The sequence below is a fragment of the Loxodonta africana genome, chromosome 24 (genome assembly GCF_030014295.1).
Source record: "Loxodonta africana isolate mLoxAfr1 chromosome 24, mLoxAfr1.hap2, whole genome shotgun sequence".
NCBI classification, from domain to species: domain Eukaryota; kingdom Metazoa; phylum Chordata; class Mammalia; order Proboscidea; family Elephantidae; genus Loxodonta; species Loxodonta africana.
Window position 1 is genome coordinate 29,693,581 of NC_087365.1, and position 25,802 is coordinate 29,719,382.

Genomic DNA, 25,802 nt, shown 5'->3' on the forward strand with positions numbered 1-25,802 from the left:
CGACTCAACAGCAATGTGTTTTGATTTTTGTTGTTAGGTGCCATCGAGTAGATTCCGACTCATAGCGACCCTGTGTACAACAGAACAAAATACTGCCTGGTCTTGCACCATCATTACAATCATTGCTATGTTTGAGCCCATTGCTGCAGCCACGGTGTCGATACATCTTGTTAAGAGTCTTTCTCTTTTTAGCAAACCTGCTACCTTACCAAGTATGATGTCCTTCTCCAGGTACTGGTCCCTGATAAAATGTCCAAAGTACACGAGACAAAGTCTCACCATCCTCGCTTCCAAGGAGCACTCTGGCTGTATTTCTTCTGGCAGCCTGTGGTATACTCAATATTCTTCTCCAACATCATAATTCAAAGGCATCAATTCTTCTTGGGTCTTCCTTATTCATTGTGAAGCTTTCACATGCATATGAGGTGATTGAAAATACCATAGCTTGGCTCAGCATCTTAGTCCTCAAAGTGACATCTTACTTTTTAACACTTTAAAGAGGTCTTTTGTAGCAGATTTGCCCAATGCAATAAGTCATATGATTTCTTGACTGCTGGTTCTATGGGCATTGATTGTGGATCCAAGTAAAAAGCCTTGGAAACCCAATGGGGCAGTTCTATTCTGTCCTACAGGGTTACTATGAGTTGTAATTGACTCGATAGCAATGGGTTTTGGTTAGTGCATAGTAAAAGGAGCCCTGGTGGTGCAATAGTTAAGCACTCGGCTGCTAAACAAAAGGTCAGCAGTTTGAACCCACCAGTGGCTCCATGGGAAAAGGCCTGGCAATCTGTTCCCATAAAGATTATAGCCTAGAAAACCTATGGTGCAGTTCTACTCTGTCACAAACGGTTGCAATGAATAAAAAATTGACTCGACAGCACTTAACAATAACCACCACATAGTAAGTAGTCCCTGGGTGGCACAAATTTTTAAGCACTTGACTATTAGTTAAAAGGGATTGGCATTTCAAATCCACCCAGGGGTGTCATGGAAGAAAGGACTGATAATCTGCTTCCGAGAGGCCACAGCCTTGAAAATCCCATGGAGCAGTTCTACTCTGCACACATGGGGCCACCACGAGTTGGAGCAACTAACAACAGTGCATAGTAGGCCCCTTATGGCAAACAGTTGCTTACCTTTCTAGGATCCATTCTCCCTTCTTATGATTTCTGTTTGGGGAACCCTTGAGCATTTTGGTCGGTGTTATCTGGGGGCACTGCCCTAGGATTTACCCAATCATTGTGCTATAGCCCACGGCCACAGTGATTGGTCCATGTGGTGTGTGACTTTGCTGGTCCAAGCTGGGTCTCCTGATGCAGCTAATATGCTTCCATAGAGATCTTGGAGATTAAACCAACTCTGAAGGGCACTGGATGGAAAAATAGAAACCCAACCCTAGTGTCCTCATTGAAGCTCCTGGTCCTGCCACACCAGTAGCTCTAGCCTGGGCTTTCCAGTCCAATAAGGTTCCTTTTTGCCCGAATCAGTTTTCCACAACTAAAAGAGTCTCAGTAAATGCTAGCTGTGGGACTGGCCCTTCTCTCACACATGGGCCACAGGCTGAGGACAGAGACTTTTCCTCCTCTGGCTAACTTGTTTTTTGCTACAAACTTTGGACAGGCTCGATTCCTCCAGATTCAAGGCTCCAATTGGACCCAAAATCTGGCTTCAGAGAGTCTTTGTTCTGATGGTCACTTTAATTAAGGCCTTTGTGAACCCCTCTGTGAAGAGTTGCGCTGTCTGCTGTGTGAGAACTTAGGGACTGTCCCCAGAGATGTCATTCCTGCTTCCAATTATCCAAACTCGAAGCCCCAATTTCTACCAGATGCTGCCTCCAGAGGGCTAATGAGTGGGCAATATGAGAGCAGAGGAGTCCCACCTGTGCCATGTGTGTGTCTCTATCATACCCCTGCTCAAGGACCTTCAATAATTTCCCATTGGCTTGGCATTCAAGTGTTCCAGAGCTCGGATTTGAGCACTAACTTCTCTGAATGGAAAGCCCTGTTTAAGTTGCGAGGGGAATAGACAGTGACCCAGGGGAGAAGCATGAGAGAGAGTGGCAGTGGTCAGTGAGGCTTCCTGAAGGAAGTAGGGATCAGGGCAGTGATGAAAGCGGGTAAGATGTGGAGAAGCAGACAGGATACAGCATGGTGCAGGGCACAGAAGTAGGAACATGGGTGGGAATTTCAGGCATGGTGCTGCCAGGGGCTCTAGGTCACAGAACTAGGTTCACCTCCTAGTTCTTTCCTATTGCTCAATCCCCATGGTGCCTGCAGAGTTAGACTTCATTCTCTCTTGTCTGGACAGTTTCTCTAGACTCCTCACAGGTCTTGCCTGCCTCCTGTCTGGATCCTTCAGCCCACCCTCCACCCAGCAGCTAGCCATTCATCCATCCTTCCTTCCTTCTCTTCATCCAACCATCCATCTATCTATCCATTGTTCCACCTATCCATCCTTCTGTACTTCCATCCATCCATCCATCCGTCTGTCCGTCCGTCCATCCGCCTGCCCACCCGCTCACCCATCCTTCCATCCATCCATCCGTCCATCCATCCAGCCATCCAGCCATCCAGCCATCCTTCCACTCATCCTGCACTTCCATCCATCCATTCTTCTGCTCACTCTTTCATCCTTCCATCCATCCTTTCATTCAGCAAATAGTCATGGAGGGGTAAGGATTCAGGGTGCAAGGCCTTGTGGCTGGACTCTCCACCTTAACAACCTTGTCTCCCTCCTCTCACCTTCCCATTCCCTCAAAGGCCTTGCTCTTTCACCCTCTCTGCCTTTGCTCCAGTCCCCCTTTGCCTGGAATGCCACCCTACTTCCCACTACCTCCTCAATACTCTATGCATCCTCTAGGTCCAAGATCACCTCCTTTCTTTCATCTCCTTTCCCTGTCCTTCTAGGAAGGATGTCCTACTTCACCCCCACCCTGGGGTCATATCACAAAACCTACTACACTTTGTTATCTCTCTAATGTGGTTGTGTTGACTTTCCCACCAGGCTGCAACCTCTTCAAGGAAAGGAACCTTGCCTCCGGGGACCTATTGGTGAATTAAAGGAGAGAGTTCTTATATGGGAGAAAAAGTGAGGTTGTGGCCAAAGCTAGGATCCTAGGGTTCTGCGCTTGGGTTAGAATCTCAGCTGCAGCATTTTCCAGCTGTGTGATTCTAGACAAGCTCTTCATCTCACTGAGCCTCAGTTTTCTCATCTGTGAAGTGGTGATAACAGCGTCCCCCACTCATAGTTGTTGTGAGGCTAAAATAAGGGAATCTACATAGAACATGTAGCAATGGTCTGAGAGGTAGACAGTGAGTCTTCAGTGTGAGCCGCTGTTATCCTCGACGTGACTGTTGTTGTTAGCGTGACAATAGTGGGCAGGGCAAGTGGAGACTGGGGGCTCTGCCTAGATCCCCTTGTCAGGGTGCCCACTCCAGCTAATGGGGAGGATGCTGGCTGCTAGGTCCCTCACTGGGAATTGCCCCTGGCTTCAGGGAACTGCCTTCCCAAGGATACATCCCCTCCCACGGACAGCCTGGTGACTGGTTGATGTGGTGATACAAAGACCCGACACCCTCCCCTCAGCTGGAGACAACTCTGAAGAGCCATCTCAGTTCCAGGGCTCCTTGTGGGGGTGAGCTGAGGTCTGTGCTACAACTGCGTTAAGTCAGCTTCTCCCTCCTCCCAGTCCTGTCTTCCTCACTCCCTCACAGGCATTGTTCCTGAGTGCTCTGCCCGATAAACTCCCAACACAAATTTTCATTTCAGATTCTGTTTCCAAGAAACCAACTGGAGATAACAAGAATGGCAGGAGTTTCAATACTCCTAAACAGAGAAAATAGGGCAGAGGTAGAAAGAAAGGCCAGAAGTGGGGAAGGGTGGGGTGCTGGCCTGGGCAAATGCTGGACTGTCGAGTCCTGAGTCTCTGGAGCATCTTCCAGCCTTCTTCCTGCCTTTGTCTTCATGGTAATTACAACGGTGGGGAGCACTGGTTTTAGGGCCCCCACTTGTGTTAAGCCTCAGCCTTGTTTCTGATCACCTGTGAGGTCTTGGGCAAGCCCCTTCATATAAGCCTCGGTGGTGCCATCTGTATAAAGGGTTTGGGAAGACTCAATAAGGGGTGCTGCCGAGCTTTTAGCATAGTACCTGAGGTCCCTGGGCATGCCCCATAAATGCTACCTCTTATACAGTTCCTCACAGGAGATGAAGAAGGCAATTTTTACATCAATCTATCTGGACAAGGACAATGTTTTTACATTTCACCCCTAAGGCCTTGTTCTCTGCAACCTCCATAACTGGTCTCACTTCCTAAAGACTTTCTGGAAATCACAGGATGTTAGTCCATCTAGATGGTTTTATTCTATGCCGTTTTGTTCCATGATGGTGGACCGAACATCAAACGAGAATAGATCTCCTGAACTGAGGTTTTACAGTGTGCCAGGCAAGAGCCTAAAAGCTCTGCATAAATTGAACTTTTGTAGTTACCCTATAAGTGGGCATTATTTTAAAAGATAAAGAAACTGAGGCTCAAAGAGGTTATGCAATGTGCCCCAATCGTATAGCAACTAAACATCATAAGGCTGCATGGGGTAGTGGCTGGGTCCTGAGTGAGGCAGGACTGCATTTGAATCTGGCTCCACTATTTACCAGCTGTGTGTCCTTGGCAAGTTATTTTGCCTTTAACTTTGCTGTGCCTCAGTTTCCTCACCTATAAAATGGGGATGATAATAATTCCTATCTTCTGACAGTTGACATGAAATGAAACAATATTTGTACAGTGCCTGGTGCACAGTCAGCCACTTATTCACCCTGCCATATATACTGAGCACCTACTATGTGCTGGGCACTGTTCTAGGTGTTGGGGGCACAGTAGTGAACAAAACAGATATAGTTCCTGCCCCATGGAGCAGACACCTGGGAAGTAAAAGCTAACTAGATGCTCTTAATAATAATTAACTAACTTTTAGCTGTTTTTATTACCTGGGTTTGAACCCACATCTATTTGGCCCTTCAGAGAGGGCTTTCCTAGATGCTTTCCCTGTGACGTTTTTCACCATAGCTGTTGTCACCACCAACATAGCACGAATTTGCTTATTTTGCCCATGATGTGTGTCCTCTACTAGAATGTAAGTTCTTCTCAGCCTTCACTTTTCTCAACTCTGAGATGAGGACAATGACATCTAGGCTGTTAGAACATTGCTAGAAGGTAATGACTTCAAGGGCCCCGGCAGGTTGGTAGACAAGGGTTGTTGTCCTAAGGAAAGAGCACCTCAGAGCAAGAAGGGATTCATTCTGAGCTGAGGAAAGTAAGGGAAGAGTCCTAGTGGGGAGAGGCATTTGTGTTCTGATAAATGAACAAGACATGAATTGTCAGAGAAAAATGGGAAGGTATTCCAGGCAGGGACAACTGTCCAAGCAAAGGCCTGGAAGCTTGTATTTAAGTCCCATCTCACACGAATTTAGCTAGCTGATTTCTCTAGCTCAAGCCAATGTCTCTTCCTATTAAATTAGCGCTGACGGGTGGTGGGGCAAATCCATAACACCTACTGCTCATCACACACCATCCAGCATTGGTTACTGATTTGCCAGCAATATACATTGGCTTAGATTTCCTGGTGAGCATGTGAGCATCAGCAGAGGTCTTTACCTATGTACTCCTTCCTTCCTTCCTTCCTAATGAATTTCCTTATTTGCTCAACAAACATTTCCTAAGAGCCCCTCCATGCCAGGCGCTGTGCCTGATGCTGGGACCCAATGTCAGGACAATCAGGCTTCCTGCCCTGGAGGAGCTCATGGTCCCATGGGGAGATCAGATGAGAACCAACCATACCAATGAATAAATATAAAATAGATGATGATGACCTCTATGAAGGAAGCCAACAGCAGGTTGAGAGATGGTGTCAGGGAGAAGCCTTACCTTCTAAGGATTGGTCAGAAAAGGCCTCCCAGAGGAGGTGACAGTTATGGGGAAACTTGGAGGAGAAAATAAAACAGCGATGAGAAGGATATTGCAGGCAGAGGGAACAACATACGCAAAAGCCCTAAGGTGGGAAAGGGTTTGGTGTGTTGAGGAACGGGGAAGAGGCCAGCGTGTCCAGAGAAGAACAAGCCAGAGGCAAGGACTGTATCTTGTAGGCCATGGGAAAGAGGTAATTTTTGCTCAGAGACACTGGACACATGGCCCTTCTCCCTCTCCAACGTGACAGATTCTTCAGGCCCTCGGTTTGCACACACCTTGTTAACACCTTGTGATGGGGACTCAGTACCTTCCTTGGTTGGATAGTTCAAGCGCTTATATATAGTTGAATAGCTGGATCAGTATTCTCACACGTTTTGGTTTCAGGACACTTTTACACCCTTAAAGATCACTGAGAACCCCAAGAGCTCCCGTTGCATCCAGAGCTGGGACTAGGGTGAATCAAATGAAGAACTCACCTCAAGTGCAAAATTTAAAGAGGGCCCAAAATAACTCAGTAATCAATATAAATAATATCTTAATGCAGTAGTTTTCAAAATCCGTATTGGAGCCTAAGGCAAAGGAAAAACCAGTAATCCCAATCTTGTCTTTATTTAAAATGTTGATAGTTTGTTCACCACAAGGTTTGGTTTGGTTTTGCATTTTTCTCCATCACTGTCAGAGCGTTGGTGCCATCATGCATCATGACGCCTCTGGAAAACTCCCCTGAAAGTGAAAAGAGCAAATATGTCTTAGCATTGCAATGAGAATAGTTTTGACTTTGTGAACCCTTGAAATGGTCTTGGGGACCATGGGGATTCCAGGCCATACATACTTTGAGAACCACTGCTTCAGATGGAACAGAAATATTCTCCATGTAGTTTCCCCGCTTCAGTCTTAGATCTGCCCCCATCTTTCCTCTGCTTTCATGGGAACAGTACCTGAGAGGCTTCCTTCTCATCTGCTCCAGGCTAAAGGCCTCCCACTCACCTCTCCCCGTCCCTGCTCTGGACAAGCTCCGCTTGGTTGATGTCTCTGGAAGATTGAGAGTTCCCAAATGAGGCCCCCCTTCCAGGTGTGGCCTTACAGCATGGAGACCCCTGTGGACTCCTCACCTCCCCACTTGGGTCATTCTCTGAGTCTGTCGATGCCCCCAATCACTTGCCCCAAGATGGGGACAGCTCCTGTCCCTTATCCCTCTTGGCCCAACAATGCAAGTGCTCAGCACCTCTCTGGACTTCTTGGGGCTCCTGGAGAGCAGGAATCCCACCAAGAAATGCCATGTAGGTGTTGTATAAAGCTGGCTTCAGTAGAAGGCCAACTTCTGAAAATTCAATTTGTTGGTTGTATAAACAGGATATTGGGCCTGGCGAGATCAGGCTCTGAAGAGCTTCTGAGGGGGAAGAAAGGAGGCGGCAACCTGCAGGGATAAGGGTAACTTCAGGCACATTCCTCAGGTGCATTAAAACCCACTGCTAATCACCAACAGACGCCGGCCGGTCCGGGGCCTTTCTTTGTTCACTCAAATTTCTCTCTCCAAACACCGACATCAAGTCCACCAGGCTCTGCCTTTCTTGGGCACGTCCCTTCCCCCTCCCTGGGCCTCAGTTTTCCTCTCCACCATTTGAGAAGGCTGGACTTGAGTCTGCGGCCTGAGGTCCTCCTGTCGAGTGAACTTCCCAGAATCCAAAGTCCCAAGACTTAAAGTCCCAAGAGCCTGGAATCTCAGGATTATAAAATACCCAGATTTTATGGCTGCAGAATTTGAGGAGTCAACGATGGTGGGTTCTCAGGTGCTACGATTTTAAGATTTGGTGGTTCTAAGATCCTGCCCCCATAACTTTCTATGACTCTAAAATATGGAGATTCTGAGTTCCAATGATTTCAAGTGTCTACGAGCCAGACAGCTTGGTTCACCTACTGTGAGTACCACCCCTTCTAGCTGGTAAAACTGAGCAAGTTTCTTGGCCTTCCAGTGCCTCAGTGTCTGTATCTGTAAAGTGAGGATCATGCCATTCCTACCTTATGGGTGGTTGTGAGGATTAACTGGGTTAATAATTACAAATAGTGCCTGGAGTATAGGCACTCAATAAATATTTCATTCTAGCCATTATTCTAAAATGGAAAGTTTCTACATCCTCAGAGTCTGAGACGGGTGTTTGTGGGCCACCAAGATTCCAGAGTTGTAAGTTTCAAAGAATCCATTGTTCAAAGATTCAATGACGCACTGATTCTGGCGGCTGGATGTGAATATATTGTGTTTTGATGTCCCTGTCCCAGGATCACGGGAATTTACCAGGGCAAGGTGAATAGTTTGGCTGGTCTGCTTGGTCCTGGAGCTCTCGGCCACCAACTCAATGAACATGACAGGCTTGGGAACTATGGCCTCTGGGAACTGCTCTCCTCTGCCCCCGAATTATCTGGCGATAACTTGACCCTTTGGCCAAAGGTTCATTGACATTGACTAGCTCCTAGAATTCATGGAGACACAGGAAGACAGTGACTTCCACAGATTGGAACTCTCTTGCTCAAGAATCTTCTGCAGCTCCATGCTGTCCTTCATCCTGACTGTTAAAGTCCCTTTATAGCTTGTTCACTTAGATGTCGGTTGAGATCTCCTGGAATGGGGAAGGGAGATTTGGGATGTTCTTTTGGAAATTACTTCTAGATCCAGATACCTTTGTTCATTCATTTATTTACTTCGTTAATATTTTATTGAACTGCTACTGTATGCCAAGCACTGTTCTAGGCCCTGGGGACACAAAAATGAACAAGACAGACGTGGTCACTGCACTTGGGAGCTCACAAAATTAATTTCAGGCCCTGTTCGTTAGAGAGCTTTGTGCTCAAGGGTTAAGAGCCAGGCCATTTCCTAGCTGTAGAACTTAGGACTAAGATGCGGTGGCTCAGTTTCTTCATTTATGAAATGAACTAGTAACACACCACCGACTGCATGGAGTTATTGTAAAGATTAAAGGAGACACTGAAGGTAAGGGGTTCAGTTAGCACAGTGTCCAGCACACAGCAAATCTGCAGCCTATGGAAACTGCTGTTGTTGTTATTGTTGTAAATTCAATTCTACCCCAGCTCCCTTCCAAGCTCTTGTGGTAGTTAAAGGCCAGACTGCTCTGGCCTTCTGTCCTGGGATGTAAAATGGGGATAATCGCAGCGCCTGATTCCCAGCGGTGGCTACCTGGTGTGTTGGACACACCCAGCTGGACCTCTGATTGTAACACGGACACATTCTCACTTCCCTTCAGCTTAGTCTGATCTCTCACCCTGACTATCCTCACGTCTCACAACAGCTCTTTACACAGCACGGGACCTGACAACTTCATTTCCCCTCTGGGTCCTGCTTCCTCCACAAAGGGCCAGAGGGCAAACAACTCTAAGACTTAAGCTGGGACACTTCAGTATGATACAAAAGGCAACAGGAAGCCACGTTTGGCTCTGGAGAAAGGGAGTCCCCAGAGGAAGGGCGTCCCCTGTCTTCCAGGGGCTCTTCTGTACCCTTCCTGTCTTGTCCCCACAGCTGCCAGTGGCTCCTGCCAACTGCTGGCCATGTCCTTTCCATGTTTTGGGGTTAAGTTATTTTTTCATTAAGTTTGTAATTATTAAAAAAAATGCAAGTCTAATTGCGACGTGCTGAGCTGAGCAGACAGGAGGTTAAAGCTTTTTCCCTGCCTGCGGCCCGCCAGGCCCCCACCCTGTTCTGAGTAAAGGGGAACATTTTCGGGAAAATAAACAAGAAGGCCTTGATCCTTTGGGGACTTTATGAACTTGTCCCCACCCGCACTCCATACCCCACCCCGTTCGTTAGCTCTCCCTGTTAATTAAAGGGGAGACTAGTTTCCAAGACAATTTCAGCTCTGGCCAGGCCTGTGCCCACATCCTCAGGAGGGAGGCCATGGTGATGGGCCGCTGGGCGGCTAGTGGCCTCAGAGGTAACAATTTGTCTCGTAATGGAATCCACTTTCCCGAATAAAAGGACTTTGTGTTTTTTCCCATTCTCATAGCCCTCTAGCCTCCAAGGAGGGAGTGATTAGAGAAGAAACATCTGCGTTCCTCAAGAGTAGGGACTGCCATGGTGGGCAGCCCTAGACCCACTGCCTGGGCCAGTAAGACTCTCTCAGCCCCCTTGTCCTCCAACTGCGTCCTCAGAGCACTTGCCTTCTCACAGAGAACTCTGAACACATGCAATCCCTCTCTACTTACTTTGAGCATCTACTAATGTACCAGGCACCGTCCTAGGCATGGGGATATAGTGATGAAAAAGGAAAAGCCCCCTCTTATCAAGGAGCTCACATTGTGGTGAGGTGTTTGTTGCTATTAGTTGCCATTGAGTCAGCTCCGACTCTTGGCAACCTTATTATGCGTAACAGAAAAAAACGTTGCCCGTCCTGTACTTTCTTCATGATTGTTCGTATGTCTGAGTCCATTGTTGCAGCCATTGTATCTTCCAACCTAGGAAGCTCATGGACAGTATTCTCTTGTGATCCATACAGTTTTCATACACTGATTTTCAGAAGTAGATGGCCGGGACTTTCTTCCTAGCCTGTCTTAGTCTGTCCACCATGGGTAACCCTGCTGGTATTTGAAATACCAGTGGCATAGCTTCTAGCATCATAGCAACACACAAGCCTCCACAGTACAACAAACTGACAGATGGGTGGTGGTCTAGTGGGGTAGACAGATGCTAAGCAAATTAAAGAAGTCAATATATAATCCATTTCAGGCAGTAGATGAGGACAAATAAAGCAGAGTTAGTAGCTAGGAAACAATAGGGGTGGGCAGGGAGGTACTCTATGAGGAGATGACTTCTAGCACAGACCCGCAGAGTGAGCTGCGGGGATAGTGGTGCTTCCGCCAAAGCAGAGGCAGACCAGCCTCTCACTTCCACCCCTCCAGCATTCGCGTTGCAGTCAGCTTGAACCGTCCAGTCACCTCTTTCTCAACTCCAGGCTTTGGCCAGCACTGACCGGACTGCCCTTCCCTCTGCTCTCTGCCCAGTCAGCAATGACTTCTCTGTATTTTCCTTAATAAATAATTTGCTATTTTATTAGCTGTATCAATGGCATTTGTAAAACATGAAACCATCTTGGTGCATAATACACATCCAGTGAGTACAAAACCAACCTCGCTGGCACAATTCCCCCAAATACCATTGTGATTTTATCATTTAAAATGCTAACGAAATGCTGTTTTTAAGATGGTGGGCTAAAGACATTTCTACTCCTCTTTTCCTCTTAAAAAATCTGCCCCCCAAAAGAACAAGAAACAGACACAAACTCTCTTTAAGAAAACTGGGAGAAACTTGTAGCCATGAACCACAATATACAAAGAAGGGAAGTGAAGGGAGTAGTGGCTAGTGATTTAGCAGCAAGGAAGAAAGTCAGACCTAAGTGTGGGGGTAAGGGGCTTCTATAAGGGTGGATTGCAATGAAGAGAAACAAGCTGATTTGCTTGACAGGCTCAGAAACTGGAGACACCATATACCACAAAAGGTGCTGGTAAAGTGGGGATTGAAAGCAGGGGGCCGGTTTAGAAGTCTGTTCAAGGAGCAGGAGATCTCAGGTCCCTAACACCACCCTGCACCGTCAGGTACAGCCCTGCTCGCATCTAAGGCAGTGAAGTGAGTTTTAGTATCTGGAGAAATAGAACCATTGAGTCTCAAAATCCAGTGACACCAGGTCATTAAGAGGTGAAACATTCAGCCTCCTTTACCTGTCTAGCTCCAGGATGTTGTTGGGTGGGCGTATGCTCCCCAGACAGAAAATTACCCAAAGAACAACTTCCAAGACAAAGATCTATAGATATGATGGTTTTTGTTGGGGTGGGGACTCTACGGACAAAGCCAGACAGCCACTTGATTACCCACCCTACAAAGATGCCCACCAATCTACAATTCCCACCCACATCTTCCAATCAGATTGTTAGTACGAATGGACAGCCAAGGATCACTACAGTATATGTTTGAGGAAATACATACCATAAAAGACAGAGAACAAAGCAAACCATGGGGGTGAGAAGAAAGGACTCAGAGGAAAGAGACAATGCAGGACAGAAGAAAACTAAAAAAAAAAAAACAAAAAAAAACCTACAATGAGTATCCTTAGAGATGTGTGAGAGTTCCAAAATTGAGGCACCTGACTCATATCAGAATGATTGGCCCAGGTCTGAGGCCCAACTCCATCTTAACTTTTGCTTACTTCCCCTGCAAGTGCCATAACCTTAACCAGACCTAAGTACATAACAAAGGAAACATTTTTCTCTGTGGCTAAACTAAAGATTTGGAGCCCTGGTAGCAAAGTGGAAAAGAGCTCAGCTTGCTAACCAAAAGGTCAGCAGTTCGAATGTACCAGCTGCTCCTCGGAAGCCCTATGGGACAGTTCTGCTCTGTCCTATAGGGTCTCTATGAGTTGGAATCAACCCAACGGCACACAACAACAACGACAATGAAAAGGATGTTCCTAAGAGAGGGTCTTGACACAAGACCCTTATCAGAAATCCCCTCATCAGCCCTCAGGAAACATTTTACGATAATTACCTTGTGACCACCCTGTAAAACCCCCCTTAGTTATATATTTAAACTAATGAATCCAAATAGCCCATGTTCACATTTCCAACCAATCACTGTATAACCCCCCTGCTTTGAGTTGTCCTATCTCCTGCTTACCTAATCTTGCAGCTTCCAATCAGAATGTTGTATTTTATCTCATAAAAATGCCTCTGTAATGCCACCATTTTGGAGCATTGGTTTTTCTTTGTGAGATTAAACACATCCCTGGTTCGAACTGTCTTAAATCTTCAACAAAGCTATTTTTATTTTTAGCAGAATATGTGTTCTTGTCAACAGAAAGATGAAGATATTGCATCCGTAAAACATGAACCAAAACCAGAAACCAAACCCATTGCTGTCAAGTTGATTCTGACTCATAGTGACCCTATAGGATGGAATAGAACTGCCTCATAGGGTTTCCAAGGAGCGCCTGGAGGATTCAAACTGCCGACCTTTTGTTTAGCAGCTGTAGCTTTTAACTACTATGCCACCAGGGTTTAAACAGAAATTAAAAATATATGTGTGGTATACAACAATGACAAAAAAAAAGAGTAGTTGATAAGACTGCTTATCTATAACCAAAAACCTCCTGGGATTTGGTTTCTTGGTTTGAAGGTTTAGGGTCATGGTTTTATGGAACATTCCAGTTAACTGGCCTAATAACATGTTTAATGCTTCTGTTCTACCTCCTTGTCCATTGCATGGTGTCTGGGGTCTTAAAAGCTTGCAAGCAGCCATCCAAGGCACAACAATTGGCCTCTTTTCACCTGGAACAACAGAGGAAGAAGAAGAATCAGGAATAGGAGGAGGAGATGGAATGTGTGGCTAATTGCCTTCATCAACAACTGCCTCCTTTGCCATGAGATCAGAACTGATGGTACGTGGCTGCTATTACTGAACATTTTGATCAAAGATGCTGTAGAAAAATCCTGATCGAAAAGGGAAAAATGTAGAACAGAATTTCAAATCCTCATGGACTCCAGACTTCCCGAAGCCATGAAGGTTGGATGGACCCCTTAAGCTATTGCCCTGAGATACTGTATTTTCACACAAATATCGCTTGCCTTCTACATTTCTTTGCCAACTGCTCCCTTTCCCGCTAGGTATTTTTGGCTAATTTTCTTTTACAGCAACATCTGAAAAAAAGTTGGCACAGTGTGCTTACAAAAATACCTTATGGGGGAGGGAGCAGTTTGCAAACAAAAGTAGAAGGTGTGCATTATTTGCATGAAAAATAGAGTAATCTTTAAACCCTAAACCAAAAATATCCCCTGATGTCTTCTTAGAACTATAGCTTAACTAATAAAAAAAAGTCTGCCTTGTGTATTATGCTCTTTTAAGAACTATTTATATGGGATCAAGTTGATAGCAGCAACTCAAAAGATTAGATAGGAACCTTAGGGCTCAGTGAATTTATGTTAATGGAGGAGGAACAACTCAGAAAAGGAGGATAAGAATGGTTGCACAATTTGAAGAATATAATCAACTTCACTCATGGTACATATAGAAACTGTTGAATTGCTGCATGTTTTGCTGTGTATATTCTCAACAATGATAACAAAATAAGATAAATACGTGTGGTAGATTGCAAAAATGGCCACAAATTCCATCCATCCCAGAATATCCACCTCCTTACAGTGTGACTTTACAGATCCTCCCATCAAGAGATGGACTCTGTTCTGGTAATTTATTGTTGGCATAAAAAACTACCCCAAATTAGTGGCTTAATTTTGTGGGTTGGAAACTCAGACTGGGCTCAGCTGGGTGATTATTCTGTTCCATGGGGTGTTGGTGGAGGCCACTTAGAGGTATTCAGCTGGTGGATGGGCCAGACTGTAGAGTCCAAGATAGCTTCACTCTGTAGCTTCTTGGCAGGAATGGATGTCAGGCTGGACTCAACTGGCACTGTCGACTAGAGTGTTTCCATGTGGCTTTTACAGTATGGTGGTTTCAAGGTAGTTGAGCCTCTTACATGGTGGCTACTACCCGCCCCCCCGCTGAGTGAGCATCCCAAGAGAACCGGGTATAAGCTACATGGCTTTTTCTGACCTAGCCTCAGAGGTTCTGCAGCTTCACTTTTGTTACATTACCTGAGAGTTACTAAAGTCAGTCCAGACTCAAGGAAGGGGGCAGTTCATGAGCCTCATATCCTGATGGGACAAATGTCGAAGAATTTGTGGACATATTTTAAAACTGCCATACTACTAAAGGGTGTGCTCCACCAAAATGAGGGACGAAGCATGTGTATCAGTTAGATTTTCCTGCATAACAAGCTGCCTCGAAACTTAGTGGCTTAAAACAACGAGTTATTTGCTTACAAGCCTGTGGTTTAGTAGGATGGACTGGGCTCCATGTGGTTTTGGCTGGGCTAACTCATGTGGCTTGGTCAACTGGTGGATGAGGGCCTTAATCATGTGCCTAGTGGGTGACTTGGTATCAGCTGGGGTGACAGTGGTAATTGGCACCTTGTCTCTCATCCTTCTGCAAACCAGCCTGGGTTCATTACATGATGATCACAGGCCCCAATGCAGATGTGTTTTTTGAGCCCCTGCTTATGCCATGTTTCCTATTATCCTATTAGCCAAAGCAATGGGATAGGCAAGCCTAGAGTTGCATTGGGCTTGGAAACAGGCAGGGGAAATTGTGGTAATCTTTATTTTGCAAATCTACTACAACATGGGATACATGTTGACAATTTCAATATTTTCTTTGTTTATCAGAATGTTGCTTATTGGTCCAGTTGTGAGGATTTTTGGTTTCTTTATGTTGAGGCGTAATCCATACTGAAGTCTGTATTCTTTGATCTTCATCAGTAAGTGCTCCAAGTTCTCTTCACTTTCAGCAAGCAAGGCTGTGTCATCTGCATATCGCAGGCTGTTAATCAGTCTTCCTTCAACCCTGATGCCCTGTTCTTCTTCATATAGTTCAGCTTCTCGGATTATTTGCTCAGCATACAGATTGAATAAGTATGGTGAAAAGTTACAACCCCAGTGCACACATTTCCTGATCTTAAGCCATGCAGTATCCCCTTGTTCTGGTCGAATAACTGCCTCTTGGTTTATGTATGGGTTCCACATGAGCACAATTAAGTGTACTGGAATTCCCATTCATCACAATGTTATCCATAATTTGGTGTGATCCACACAGTGCCTTTGCACAGTCAAAAAAACACAGTTAACATCTTTCTGATATTCTCTGCTTTCATCCAAGATCCACCTAACATCAGCAATGATATCCCTCATTCCACATCCTCTTCTGAATTTGACTTGAACTTCTGGCAGTTTCCTGTCAATGTACTGCTGCAACCATTTTTGAATTATCTTTGGCAAAATTTTACTTGTGCGTGATATTAATGATATTGTTCAATAATTTCCACATTCTATTGGATCACCTTTCTTTGGAATGGGCGCAAATATGGATGTCTTCCACCCGGTTGGCACGTAGCTGCCTTCCAAATTTTTTGGCATAGACGAGTGACTTTCAGTGCTGCATCCGTTCATTGAACACTTCAGTTGGTATTTCATCTATTTCGGAGGCTTATTTTTGCCAATGCCTTCAGTGCAGCTTTGACTTCTTCCTTCAATCCATCAGTTCTTGATCATATGCTACCACTTGAAATGGTTGAACATTGACTAATCCTTTTTGTACAGTGACTGTGTATTCCTTCCATCTTCTTTTGATGCTTCCTGTGTTGTTCAATATTTTGCCCACAGAATCCTTCAAAATTACAACTCAAGGCTTGAATTTTTTTCTTTTAGTTTGAGAAATACTGAGAGTGTTCTAGAGTCTAGAAGTTTGAATTTAGGGTGTCAGCAGTGCTAGGCTTTCTCTCCTCCTGGGTTCTAGAGGAAGTACGTTGTCTCTTTCACTTCCTATAGCCCTGGCTATTTCTTGACATTCCCTGGCTGCTTGTAGATATATCTTCACATGGTGTCCATCCCCCTGTGTGTGTTTCTCTGTGTCTGTACTTCCCTTTATAATATACCACTCAGAAGGGATTAGGTTTAGGACCCAGCCTTTTTTGGTATGACCTCCCTAACAAAATAAAAGAAAAAATCTGTTCCCAAACAGGATCACATTCACAGGTACAGGTGTTAGAAGTTCAACATATCTTTTTATGGTACACAATTCAGTCCATAACACTATGTCTTGGTGTTCCCATTTTAGACATCATCTGTTGACTTCCTGTAATAAAAGAGGAGGGATTTTAGCTCACTCATACTCGTTCCTTCTCTCCTCTCCACCCAATACGATTCACCTCGATCTTTGTTAATTCAATATTCTGTTTTCATTGTTCTAAAAAACCAAACCAAACCCACTACCATGAGTTCGATTCCAGCTCATAGCAACCCTATAAAACAGAGTAGAACTTCCCCCATAGGGTTTCCAAGGCTGTAAATCTTTACAGTAGCAGACTGCCTCATCTTTCTCCTTTGGAGCGGCTGGAGGGTTCAGACCGCCGATCTTTTGGTTAGCAGCTCCTTGTTTTCATTATTATGACTATACACATATTGTTTCCTGCTGAGCAAGTACTGGATTATAATGGCATTTCCTTTCTCTTACAACTCCCAGCACTTTCCCTTGAATTAATAGTCGCCTCAATGGGTTTTGTTTGGTTTTTTATTTTTTTGCTTAGCTTTCTTCAAACATTTGACCCAAGCCTTCCCACACCCTGAAAACTGCTTTGTAAAACACCCCTCAACATGATTTTCTCACAGACAAACCTGTCCCATAATTTAATGCTGCCATTTTTCACTTGGCTGTTTGACCTTTAGTGCTGATCTGGACTCATTTTGGTCTAGATTGGCGCACTGATATCACCAGGAATTCCTTTGCCTCTCTCCTGTCTTGAAACCACTATGCAAAGGTATTTGACTGGGTGGATCATAACAAGTTATGGATAACATTGCGAAGAAAGGGAATTCCAGAACACTTAATTGTGCTCATGTGGAACCTGTACATAAACCAAGAGGCTGTTATTCAAACAGAACAAGGGGATACTGCATACCTGGCTTAAGAACAGGAAAGGTGTGCATCGGCGTTGTATCTTTTCACCGTACTTCTTCAATCTGTATGCTGAGCAAATAATTCGAGAAGCTGGTCTATATAAAGAACAGGGCATCAGGACTGAAGGAAGACTCATTAACAACTTGTGATATGCAGATGATACAACCTTGCTTGCTGAAAGTGAAGAGCACGTGAACCACTTACTGATGAAGATCAAACACCACACCTTTCAGTATGGATTGTGCCTCAACATAAAGAAAACAAAAGTCCTCACACCTGGACCAATACGTAACATCATGATAAACGGAGAAAATATTGACATTGTCAAGGATTTCATTTTGCTTGGATCCACAGTCAACGCCTATGGAAGCAGCAGTCAAGAAATCAAATGAAACAATGCATTGGGTACATCTGCTGCAAAAGGCCTCTTTAAAGTGTTAAAAAGCAAGGTGAGCCTAACCCAAGCCTTGGTATTTTCATTGACCTCATGTGCATTCGAAAGCTGAACAATGAATAAGGAATACCCAAGAAGAATTGATGCCTTTGAATTATGGTGTTGGAGAAGAATATGGAATATACCATGGACTGACAGAAGGACGAACAAGTCTGTCTTGGGAAAAATATAGTCAGAGTGCTCCTTGGAAGCAAGGATGGTGAGGCTTTGTCTCATGTATTTCGGACATGTTATCAGGAGGAACCAGTCCCTGGAGAAGAACATCATGCTTAGTAAGGTAGAGGGTTTGCAAAAAAGAAGCCCTCAACGAGACGGATTGACACAGTGGCTGCAACAATGGGCTCAAACATAGCAAAGATTGTGAGGATGGTGCAGAACCAGGCAGTGTTTTGTTCCGATAGTGTTGCTATGAGTTGGAACCAACTCGAAGGCACCTAACAACAACAGCTCCAGATGTGCGAGAAAATACATTTCAGTTAAAGCCACTCGCTTGTGGTATTTTTTATTATAGCAGCACTAAGAAACTAAGGCAGAAAGTGTATGCATAAGATTTAGATTAGAAATATGGAGGTCAATACCAGAAGACACAGCTAAAAACATCAAAATGCACTTTGGATCTGGTGAGGTGATGGTTAAATCCTGAAAAAAAGGCAAAATGAATTAAAAATTTCATGGTCTCACTCAAGGGCGTTACTGGGGCCGGATTCTGGGTTCTGCCACCTGTGTGCAGTGGTCATCCTTACAGAGTTGCCCAGCAGAGTTAGGGGTGTCCCCTGGGCTTCCAAAGACCTCACCCATGTTTTCTAGAGGACATTACATCCTCACCACTGTGAACAGAAATTTATCTCCTCACAACTCTGGAGGCTGGAAGTCCAAATTTAGGATGTAAGCAGGGCTAGTCTCTTTCTCTCTTCCGGCTCCTCTCCCTCTCCCTCTGTCTCTTTCTGTCTGTTGGCTCTAGGAGAAGATCCTTGTCTCTTTCAGCTTCTGTAGCTTGGAAACAGAGGGTAGAGACAGACAAAACCAAGTGGTTCTGATTTATTTCGGGAGATGCAGGAGGGTGGTTAAAACTACTATAGATCCCTGGCACTCATTTTTGGAATGTCTATCTTGTATCAAATACTTTTAAATGTATCTACATTATATTTTATGACTGTAAAATTATTTGACAGAGTTTTTTAAATTTTAACTTTTGTAAGTACTTGCTATGACTAACTAATTTAACAACAACGATCTCAAAGATAGCAAGGATTGTGATGATAGCACTGGGCTGGGTAGTGTTTCGTTCTGTTGTGCATGGGGTCTCTATAAGTCAGAACTGACTCAACGGCACCTAGCAACAACAACAACGACTTAAGTAACAAATGTCTAAATCTCATGGCAATCTGCCTGTATACCTGGGAATGTTGGCAAAGTGGGAAAAAATCAAATGCCCAAAGGGGTTTCAACTCCACCTTGAAATGTTGTATGGGCTAGAGTTCTGAGTAGGGTTTTAGGTAAACAAAGAGATCTGGGGCTAAAATAGCTTGGAAAACCCACCGCAGGGTCACCCCATGGGCCAGTATTCCGGCATTTTGGCTAGATGGAAAAGGTGGTACCGAACAGTTTGGAGTGGGTGGGGGACAGTGCTGAGAGTCTGAGGCCAGCATGACTGGGGCGGGAGTCCCTTGGTCCTGGAGCAAGGTTCAGCTTCTTTGACCTGCAATGGGCAAAGCAGACTCCCCTGGGTAGGGGCTAGAGAGAGATGGTAAACCGTTTCCAATTCTGAATCTTTTCTGGCTAGAAAATGTACGCTGCAGGGTTGTATCTTTTCACCTCACTTATTCAATGTGTATGCTGAATGAATTATTTGTGAAGCTGGACTAATTCTGGGTTGGGACTAAATGAAGAATGCGGCATCAGGATTAGAAGAAGACTCACTAAAAACCTACGATATGCAGTTGACAACACTTTTTCTGAAAATGAAGATGACTTGAAGCACCTACTGATTAAAGTCAAAGGCTATAGCCTTCAATATGGATTATACCTGAATATGAAGAAAACAAAAATCCTCACAACTGGATAAATAAACAACATCATGATAAACGAAGAAGTTGAAGTTGTCAAAGATTTCATTCTATTTGGATCGACAGTTAACATCCACGGAAGCAGCAGTCAAGAAATCAAACTATATATTGATTGCATTAGGTGAATCTACTGAAAAACAAAACAAAACAAAAAAAAAACCTCTTAAAAGTTTTAAAAAGCAAAGATGTCATTTTAAGGACTAAGGTGCTCCTGACCCAAACTATGGTATTTTCAATCACCTCACATGCTTGTGAAAGATTGAAAAGGAAGACAGGAGAAGAATTGATGCATTTGAATTGTGGTATTGGCAAAGAATATTGAAAATACCATGGAGTGCCAGAAGAACAAACAAATCAGTCTTAAAAGAAATACAACCAGAATGCTCCTTAAAAGCAAGGATGGCAAGACTTCAGCTAGCTAGAAAAGGACATCATGGTTGGTTGGGGGTCAACAAAAATGAGGGAAACCCTCCATGAGATGGTTTGACACAGTGGCCAAGACAATGGATTCAAACATATCAGCGATCACGAAGATGGTGCAGGACCGGGCAAAGTTTTGTTCCGTTGTACATAGTGTTGCCATGAGTCAGAGCCGACTCGACGGCACCCAACAACAACTATAGCCCTGTGACTGGCTATTGGGGCAAGCTGTAATCATGTCCTGGGCCACCTCCAGCCAGTTAGGCTATGATAGTTGGCGCCAAGCTGGGAGCATTGGAAGGCATTTCTCTGTGGAATGTGGGAGGAGAATTCGGTCTGCCATCAGGGCAGGGAGGCTGAGAACATTCATGGGAACCTTGGAAAGGAATACTCTTTGGAGGGGGCTAGAGGAATAAGGATCTTAAAAAATCATTATCATCACGGTTTGGAGCTATGGGACTAGGCTTAAACCATTCAGTTTTAAAAAATAATAATAATCCTCCGAACTTGTATTTTAAAAAATTATCAAAATAAAAAAGAAAAGGGAACCCAATGACTCTTAAACACAGGAGCAAATTCTTCTCACAACTTCCAGTAAAGAAATTTACATTTTAAATACACGGTGGGTTTGGCAAGGAACAAGATGTTTAATAGATAAAGATCTCAAAGTATCTCCTATAAAGTATTTATTAATTACAAAAGGAAAGTTAATAACTTTGCAGTGGAGAAACTGGACACCGTCTTAACCAAGTGATGGAAGTCAACACTGGGCACACTGGCATCAAGTCCCTCCAGATGGGATACAGGGGAAGAGTACAGAGCATCACATCTAAGATATTCCTGCCAAAGACGCATCACCTGAGTGTAATCACAGGGTCCCAAAACCCATTGCCGTTGAGTCGATAGCAACCCACAAATCCAAATTGAGACCATAACAGTCTGCAAGATAATTATCCCGTAGTTTGCAAAAATATCAACATCATGAAAGACAAAGAAGCTGGGGGTACTGTTCAGGCTACAGGAGACAAAAGAGACAGGACGACTAACTGTGATATGTGTGATCCTGGACTGGATGCTGCACTAGAAAAAAAAATTCTATAAAGGACATTATTGGGACAGTTAACAAAACTGGAATAGAGTTTGTAGATTAGATAAAAGGTATTGTGTGGCCAGGCAGTAGGGAACAGGAAGGAGCTCTTCTACACCGGTTGGCGCGTCAGGGCCACGTGGGTTAACATTTACATGGTTACAAACTCACATCCTCTTTGCCCTGGTGATTCCGCTTCTAGCAGCTTCTTCAGCACACATTCATGTTTGCAAAATGACCTCTGCACAAGGACAGACACTGCAGCCGGCAGTAACAGCAAAAGGCAGGAAAACAACCTACACGTCGTCCACCCATAGGGGACCAATTAAGAGTCGTGATAGATCTAAACCGTAGAATTTAGGCTGCTGTTAAATAGAAAGAGGCAGCTCTCTGAATACTGAGAAAGCGCCATCTTCAAGACGTGTTGCAAAAAGTGAGGTGCAGAACACTACGTAGTATGCTACCATTCAGGGAAAGAAAAAAAAAGATAGAATTTATGTCTATGTGCTTATAAATATGCAAACCATTTCTAAGTGGAAAGACAGGAAAGAAACAGGCAACAGTTGCTGTTCCTGAAGGAAAGCTGGGTGGCTGGGAGGGAGGATTACTCTCCACTGTCTTGTCTCTTGTTTTTGTACAACACGCGTGTATTTTACCTGTTCAGGGTGAAGAAGGTAACAAAGAAGCTGAAGAAAGAGCAGGAAGAGAAAGAGAAGAACAAAGGGAGGAGGAAGAAGAAGAACAAGAAGAGGAGGAGAAAGAGGAAGAGGAGAAGTAAAAGTAAATAAAAAAGTAATTTGCTTTACAAAATTATTGTCACCTTACACCTGCTGTCCTGACACACGTTGGAAGTACATAAAAAGAATCTCAGATGGCAAATGAAAGGCCCTTTGGGACTGCTCAATCCCATCTCCCCACTGACCAGAGGTGGCGGCTGAGGCCCCTTCACCGCCACAGGAAGAAGCCAAGAGGCCTGGAAGGTGGAGGATGAGGGCCCAGGTCTCTGGACCCCCAGATGCCCATCCAAGCCACCACCACTCCAGTGTGCAGGTCTTTCTTTTGCATTTTGCATCAATGTCCCTGAGCTCCCATCATCCCGTTCTTTCCCCAAGCCACACCCACCCACGCCTCCTGAGGTGTGGATTTTTGCCCAGCCACATGTGTCTTGGTTAGCATGTTTTCATCTTTTTCTGGGCTGTCCATTTTGCCTTCACTACCAAACTAGTTAAGAGTTCAGAACCTGAAGCCAGGCTGACCTGTGTTTGAATCTCCCCTGCAGGAAGTCATGTCTCCTCTCTGGGTGGTTGTGAGAATGAAAGGGTGCCTGTGAACGTGTGGCATGCTGCTGGCACCCAGCGTACTCACCACAGGGAGCCTGTTGTCATAGGAAATGAGCACCATCTGCCACTCCTCCAACTCAAATATAAACCTAGAAGAAACTAACACAAAACCGGTAGGAGGATTCCAACTGCTCTTTCTAGGGCATGAGGAATTTGAAACAAGCAGCCAGCAGATCTGCTTAGCACGTTCCCATTCACTTGTCTATCTTACCTGGTGATGCTCCCTGTTGCATTTCTTGAAGGCAAGCTGTTAGTGACGTGGCCCCTACATCACGCTTGATATCTGTGTTATTTTATCTTATTTAATAAATTATAGCTGCCTAACTCAAATAACATAGAGTATTAGAGATGCATTCTCTTCGAAAATACTTGAATTGTACAGAAAAATATAGGATTGCTATAGAGTTGCTGGAGCCCTGGAGGCACAGTGGTGAAGAGTTTGGCTGCTAACCAAAAGGTTGGCAGTTGGAATCTACCAGCTGCTCCTTGGGAACCCTGTGGGGCAGTTCTACTCTCCTTTAGGGTTGCTATGAGTTGGAATTGACTCAATGGCAAAGATTTGTTTTTTGTTTATTTGTTTAATAGGGTTGCTATGAATCGGAATCAACTGGACAGCACACAACAACAACAACATATCAATAAAAAGTTAGAATAAAAAACACAAATAGAATGCTGCAAGTCAGACACAAAATTTTATCCACGTTACAATTCCATTTATATAAAATTAAAAACCAGACAAAGCTATTCTAAGACACAGAAGTCAGGATTACACTTGAGGGGATAATGAGTGGGGTTCCTGGGGTGTGAGCAACATTCTATTTCTTGATCTGGGTGCTGGTTGTTATTGTTTTTAGTCGCTCTCCAGTCAGCTCCAACTCACGACAGACCCATCTACAACAGAACCAAATGTTGCCTGGTCCTGTGCCATCTTCATGGTCATTGGTATATTTGAGTCCATTGTGGTTATTGTGTCAACCCATCTCGTTGAAGGTTTCCCTCATATTCACTGACCCTCTACTTTACCAATCATCATGTCGTTTTCTAGTGATTGGTCTTTCCTGTTTGTCTTAGGCTGGGTTCTCTAGAGAAACGAAACCAGTAAAGTGTGTGTGTATATATATGTATATATATATATAACAAGAACAACAAAAAAAACCTGTCACCTTCCCACTCATAGTGACCTTTAGGGCAGAGTAGAACTGCTCCATAGAGTTTCCAAGGAGAGCCTGGTGGATTCAATCTGCCAACCTTTTGGTTAGCAGCTGTAGCTCTTAACCACTATGCCAGCAGGGTTTCCAAATATATATAGAGAGAGATTTATGTCAAGGAAATAGCTCACTCGATTGTAGAGGCTGGAATGTCCCAAGTCTGTGGATCAGGATAGATGCTTCTCTTGATTCATGTAGCTGCAGGGGCTGGCAAACCCAAGATCGGCAGGTCAGAGAGCAGGGCTCTTGCTCACAGGCTACGAAGATTGATGAATCCCAAGGCAAGACTGCAAGGCTTCTCCTGATCCACATAGCTGCAAGGGCTGGTGAACCTAAGATTGGCAGGTTGGAGGGCAGGGCTCCCACTCACAGGCCATGAAGATCCACGAATCCCAAGATAGCAGATAAGCTGCTAGCTCAAGTCCCAAGAGCCAGAGGTCAGATGAACAGGAGGCAGCTGCAGGATCCAGAGCGAGCAAAAAACCAGAACGTCTGCTCATATACAGATGCACGCTATACCCCCAAGGAAACTCCCCTTCAACTAATCGGCTACTCACAGCAGGCTCCATCATGGGAGTGATCACATATAAACACTGAGAATCATGGCCCAGCCAAGCTGACACACAATCTTAACCATCACACCGTTGATATGTCCAAAAGCAAGCCAGCTGAAATCTCACCATCCTCACTTCTAAGAAGCATTCTGGTTGTATTTCTTCTAAGATAGATTTGTTCATCCTTATATTTGGTAAAAATTTACCAACTTGCAGACTTATCTGTGCCCTTTTTAAATGTATATTATACTTAAATAAATTTTAAAAGTAAAAATAGCCCTTTTCAATCCTCCCTATTTTATTTCCTTCTTCAGATTAGCAACATGTTGTTTCCTTTTGAGATATTTTTCCATTTATTTACGTTGATAGATTGGTGGAAAGACAGAATCTGCTTTATTTTTCCCGTAGATGTTACATGCTGTTCTTCTTTGACTTCCTGTTTCCTTTTAATCATTTGTCTTAGAGATCTGACCACATCAGCAGCATCGACCTGTTCTTGTTCTTTTTAACCAGTTCATAGTATTCCACTGAGAGGACAGACTGTAACTTACTTAATCAGCGCAGTGTTGTTGGGCATTTAGGTAATTTCCCAACATTTGCTGTTTAAACAATGCTTCAAGGGACATTCTTCTAACCATTTTTGGGTTTTTTTTTTTTTTTTTCTCATTCAAAAATTTATACCCATGTTGTTTTGTGACATTGGTTACAACCCCCACAATGTGACAGCACACTCCCCTTTCCCACCCCGGGGCCCCCTGAGTCCATTTGATAAGTTCCTGTCCCTTCCTGCCTTCTCATCCGGGTTTTGGACAGGAGCTGCCCATTTGGTCTCATATATCTGATTGAACTAAGAAGCATGTTCCTCACATGTTTTAGTCCTGTTTTTTAATCTTTGAAGAGTAGGTTTCTGGAATGGTTTTGGTTCTGGGTTAACAGAGCATCCAGGGGCCATAGTTTTGGGGGTTCCTCCAGTCTTCCAGTCATTTTGGAAGTATTTTTGTTTCAATTGAGCAGACCCCTAAAGGAGAAATTTCTGAATCAGTTTATGTGCATTTAAAATTCTAAATTCTGACTTAAAATGCTGCCAAATTGCCTGCCAAAAATATTATACCAATATACACCTTGTCCATTCATTCATTTATTCATGTACT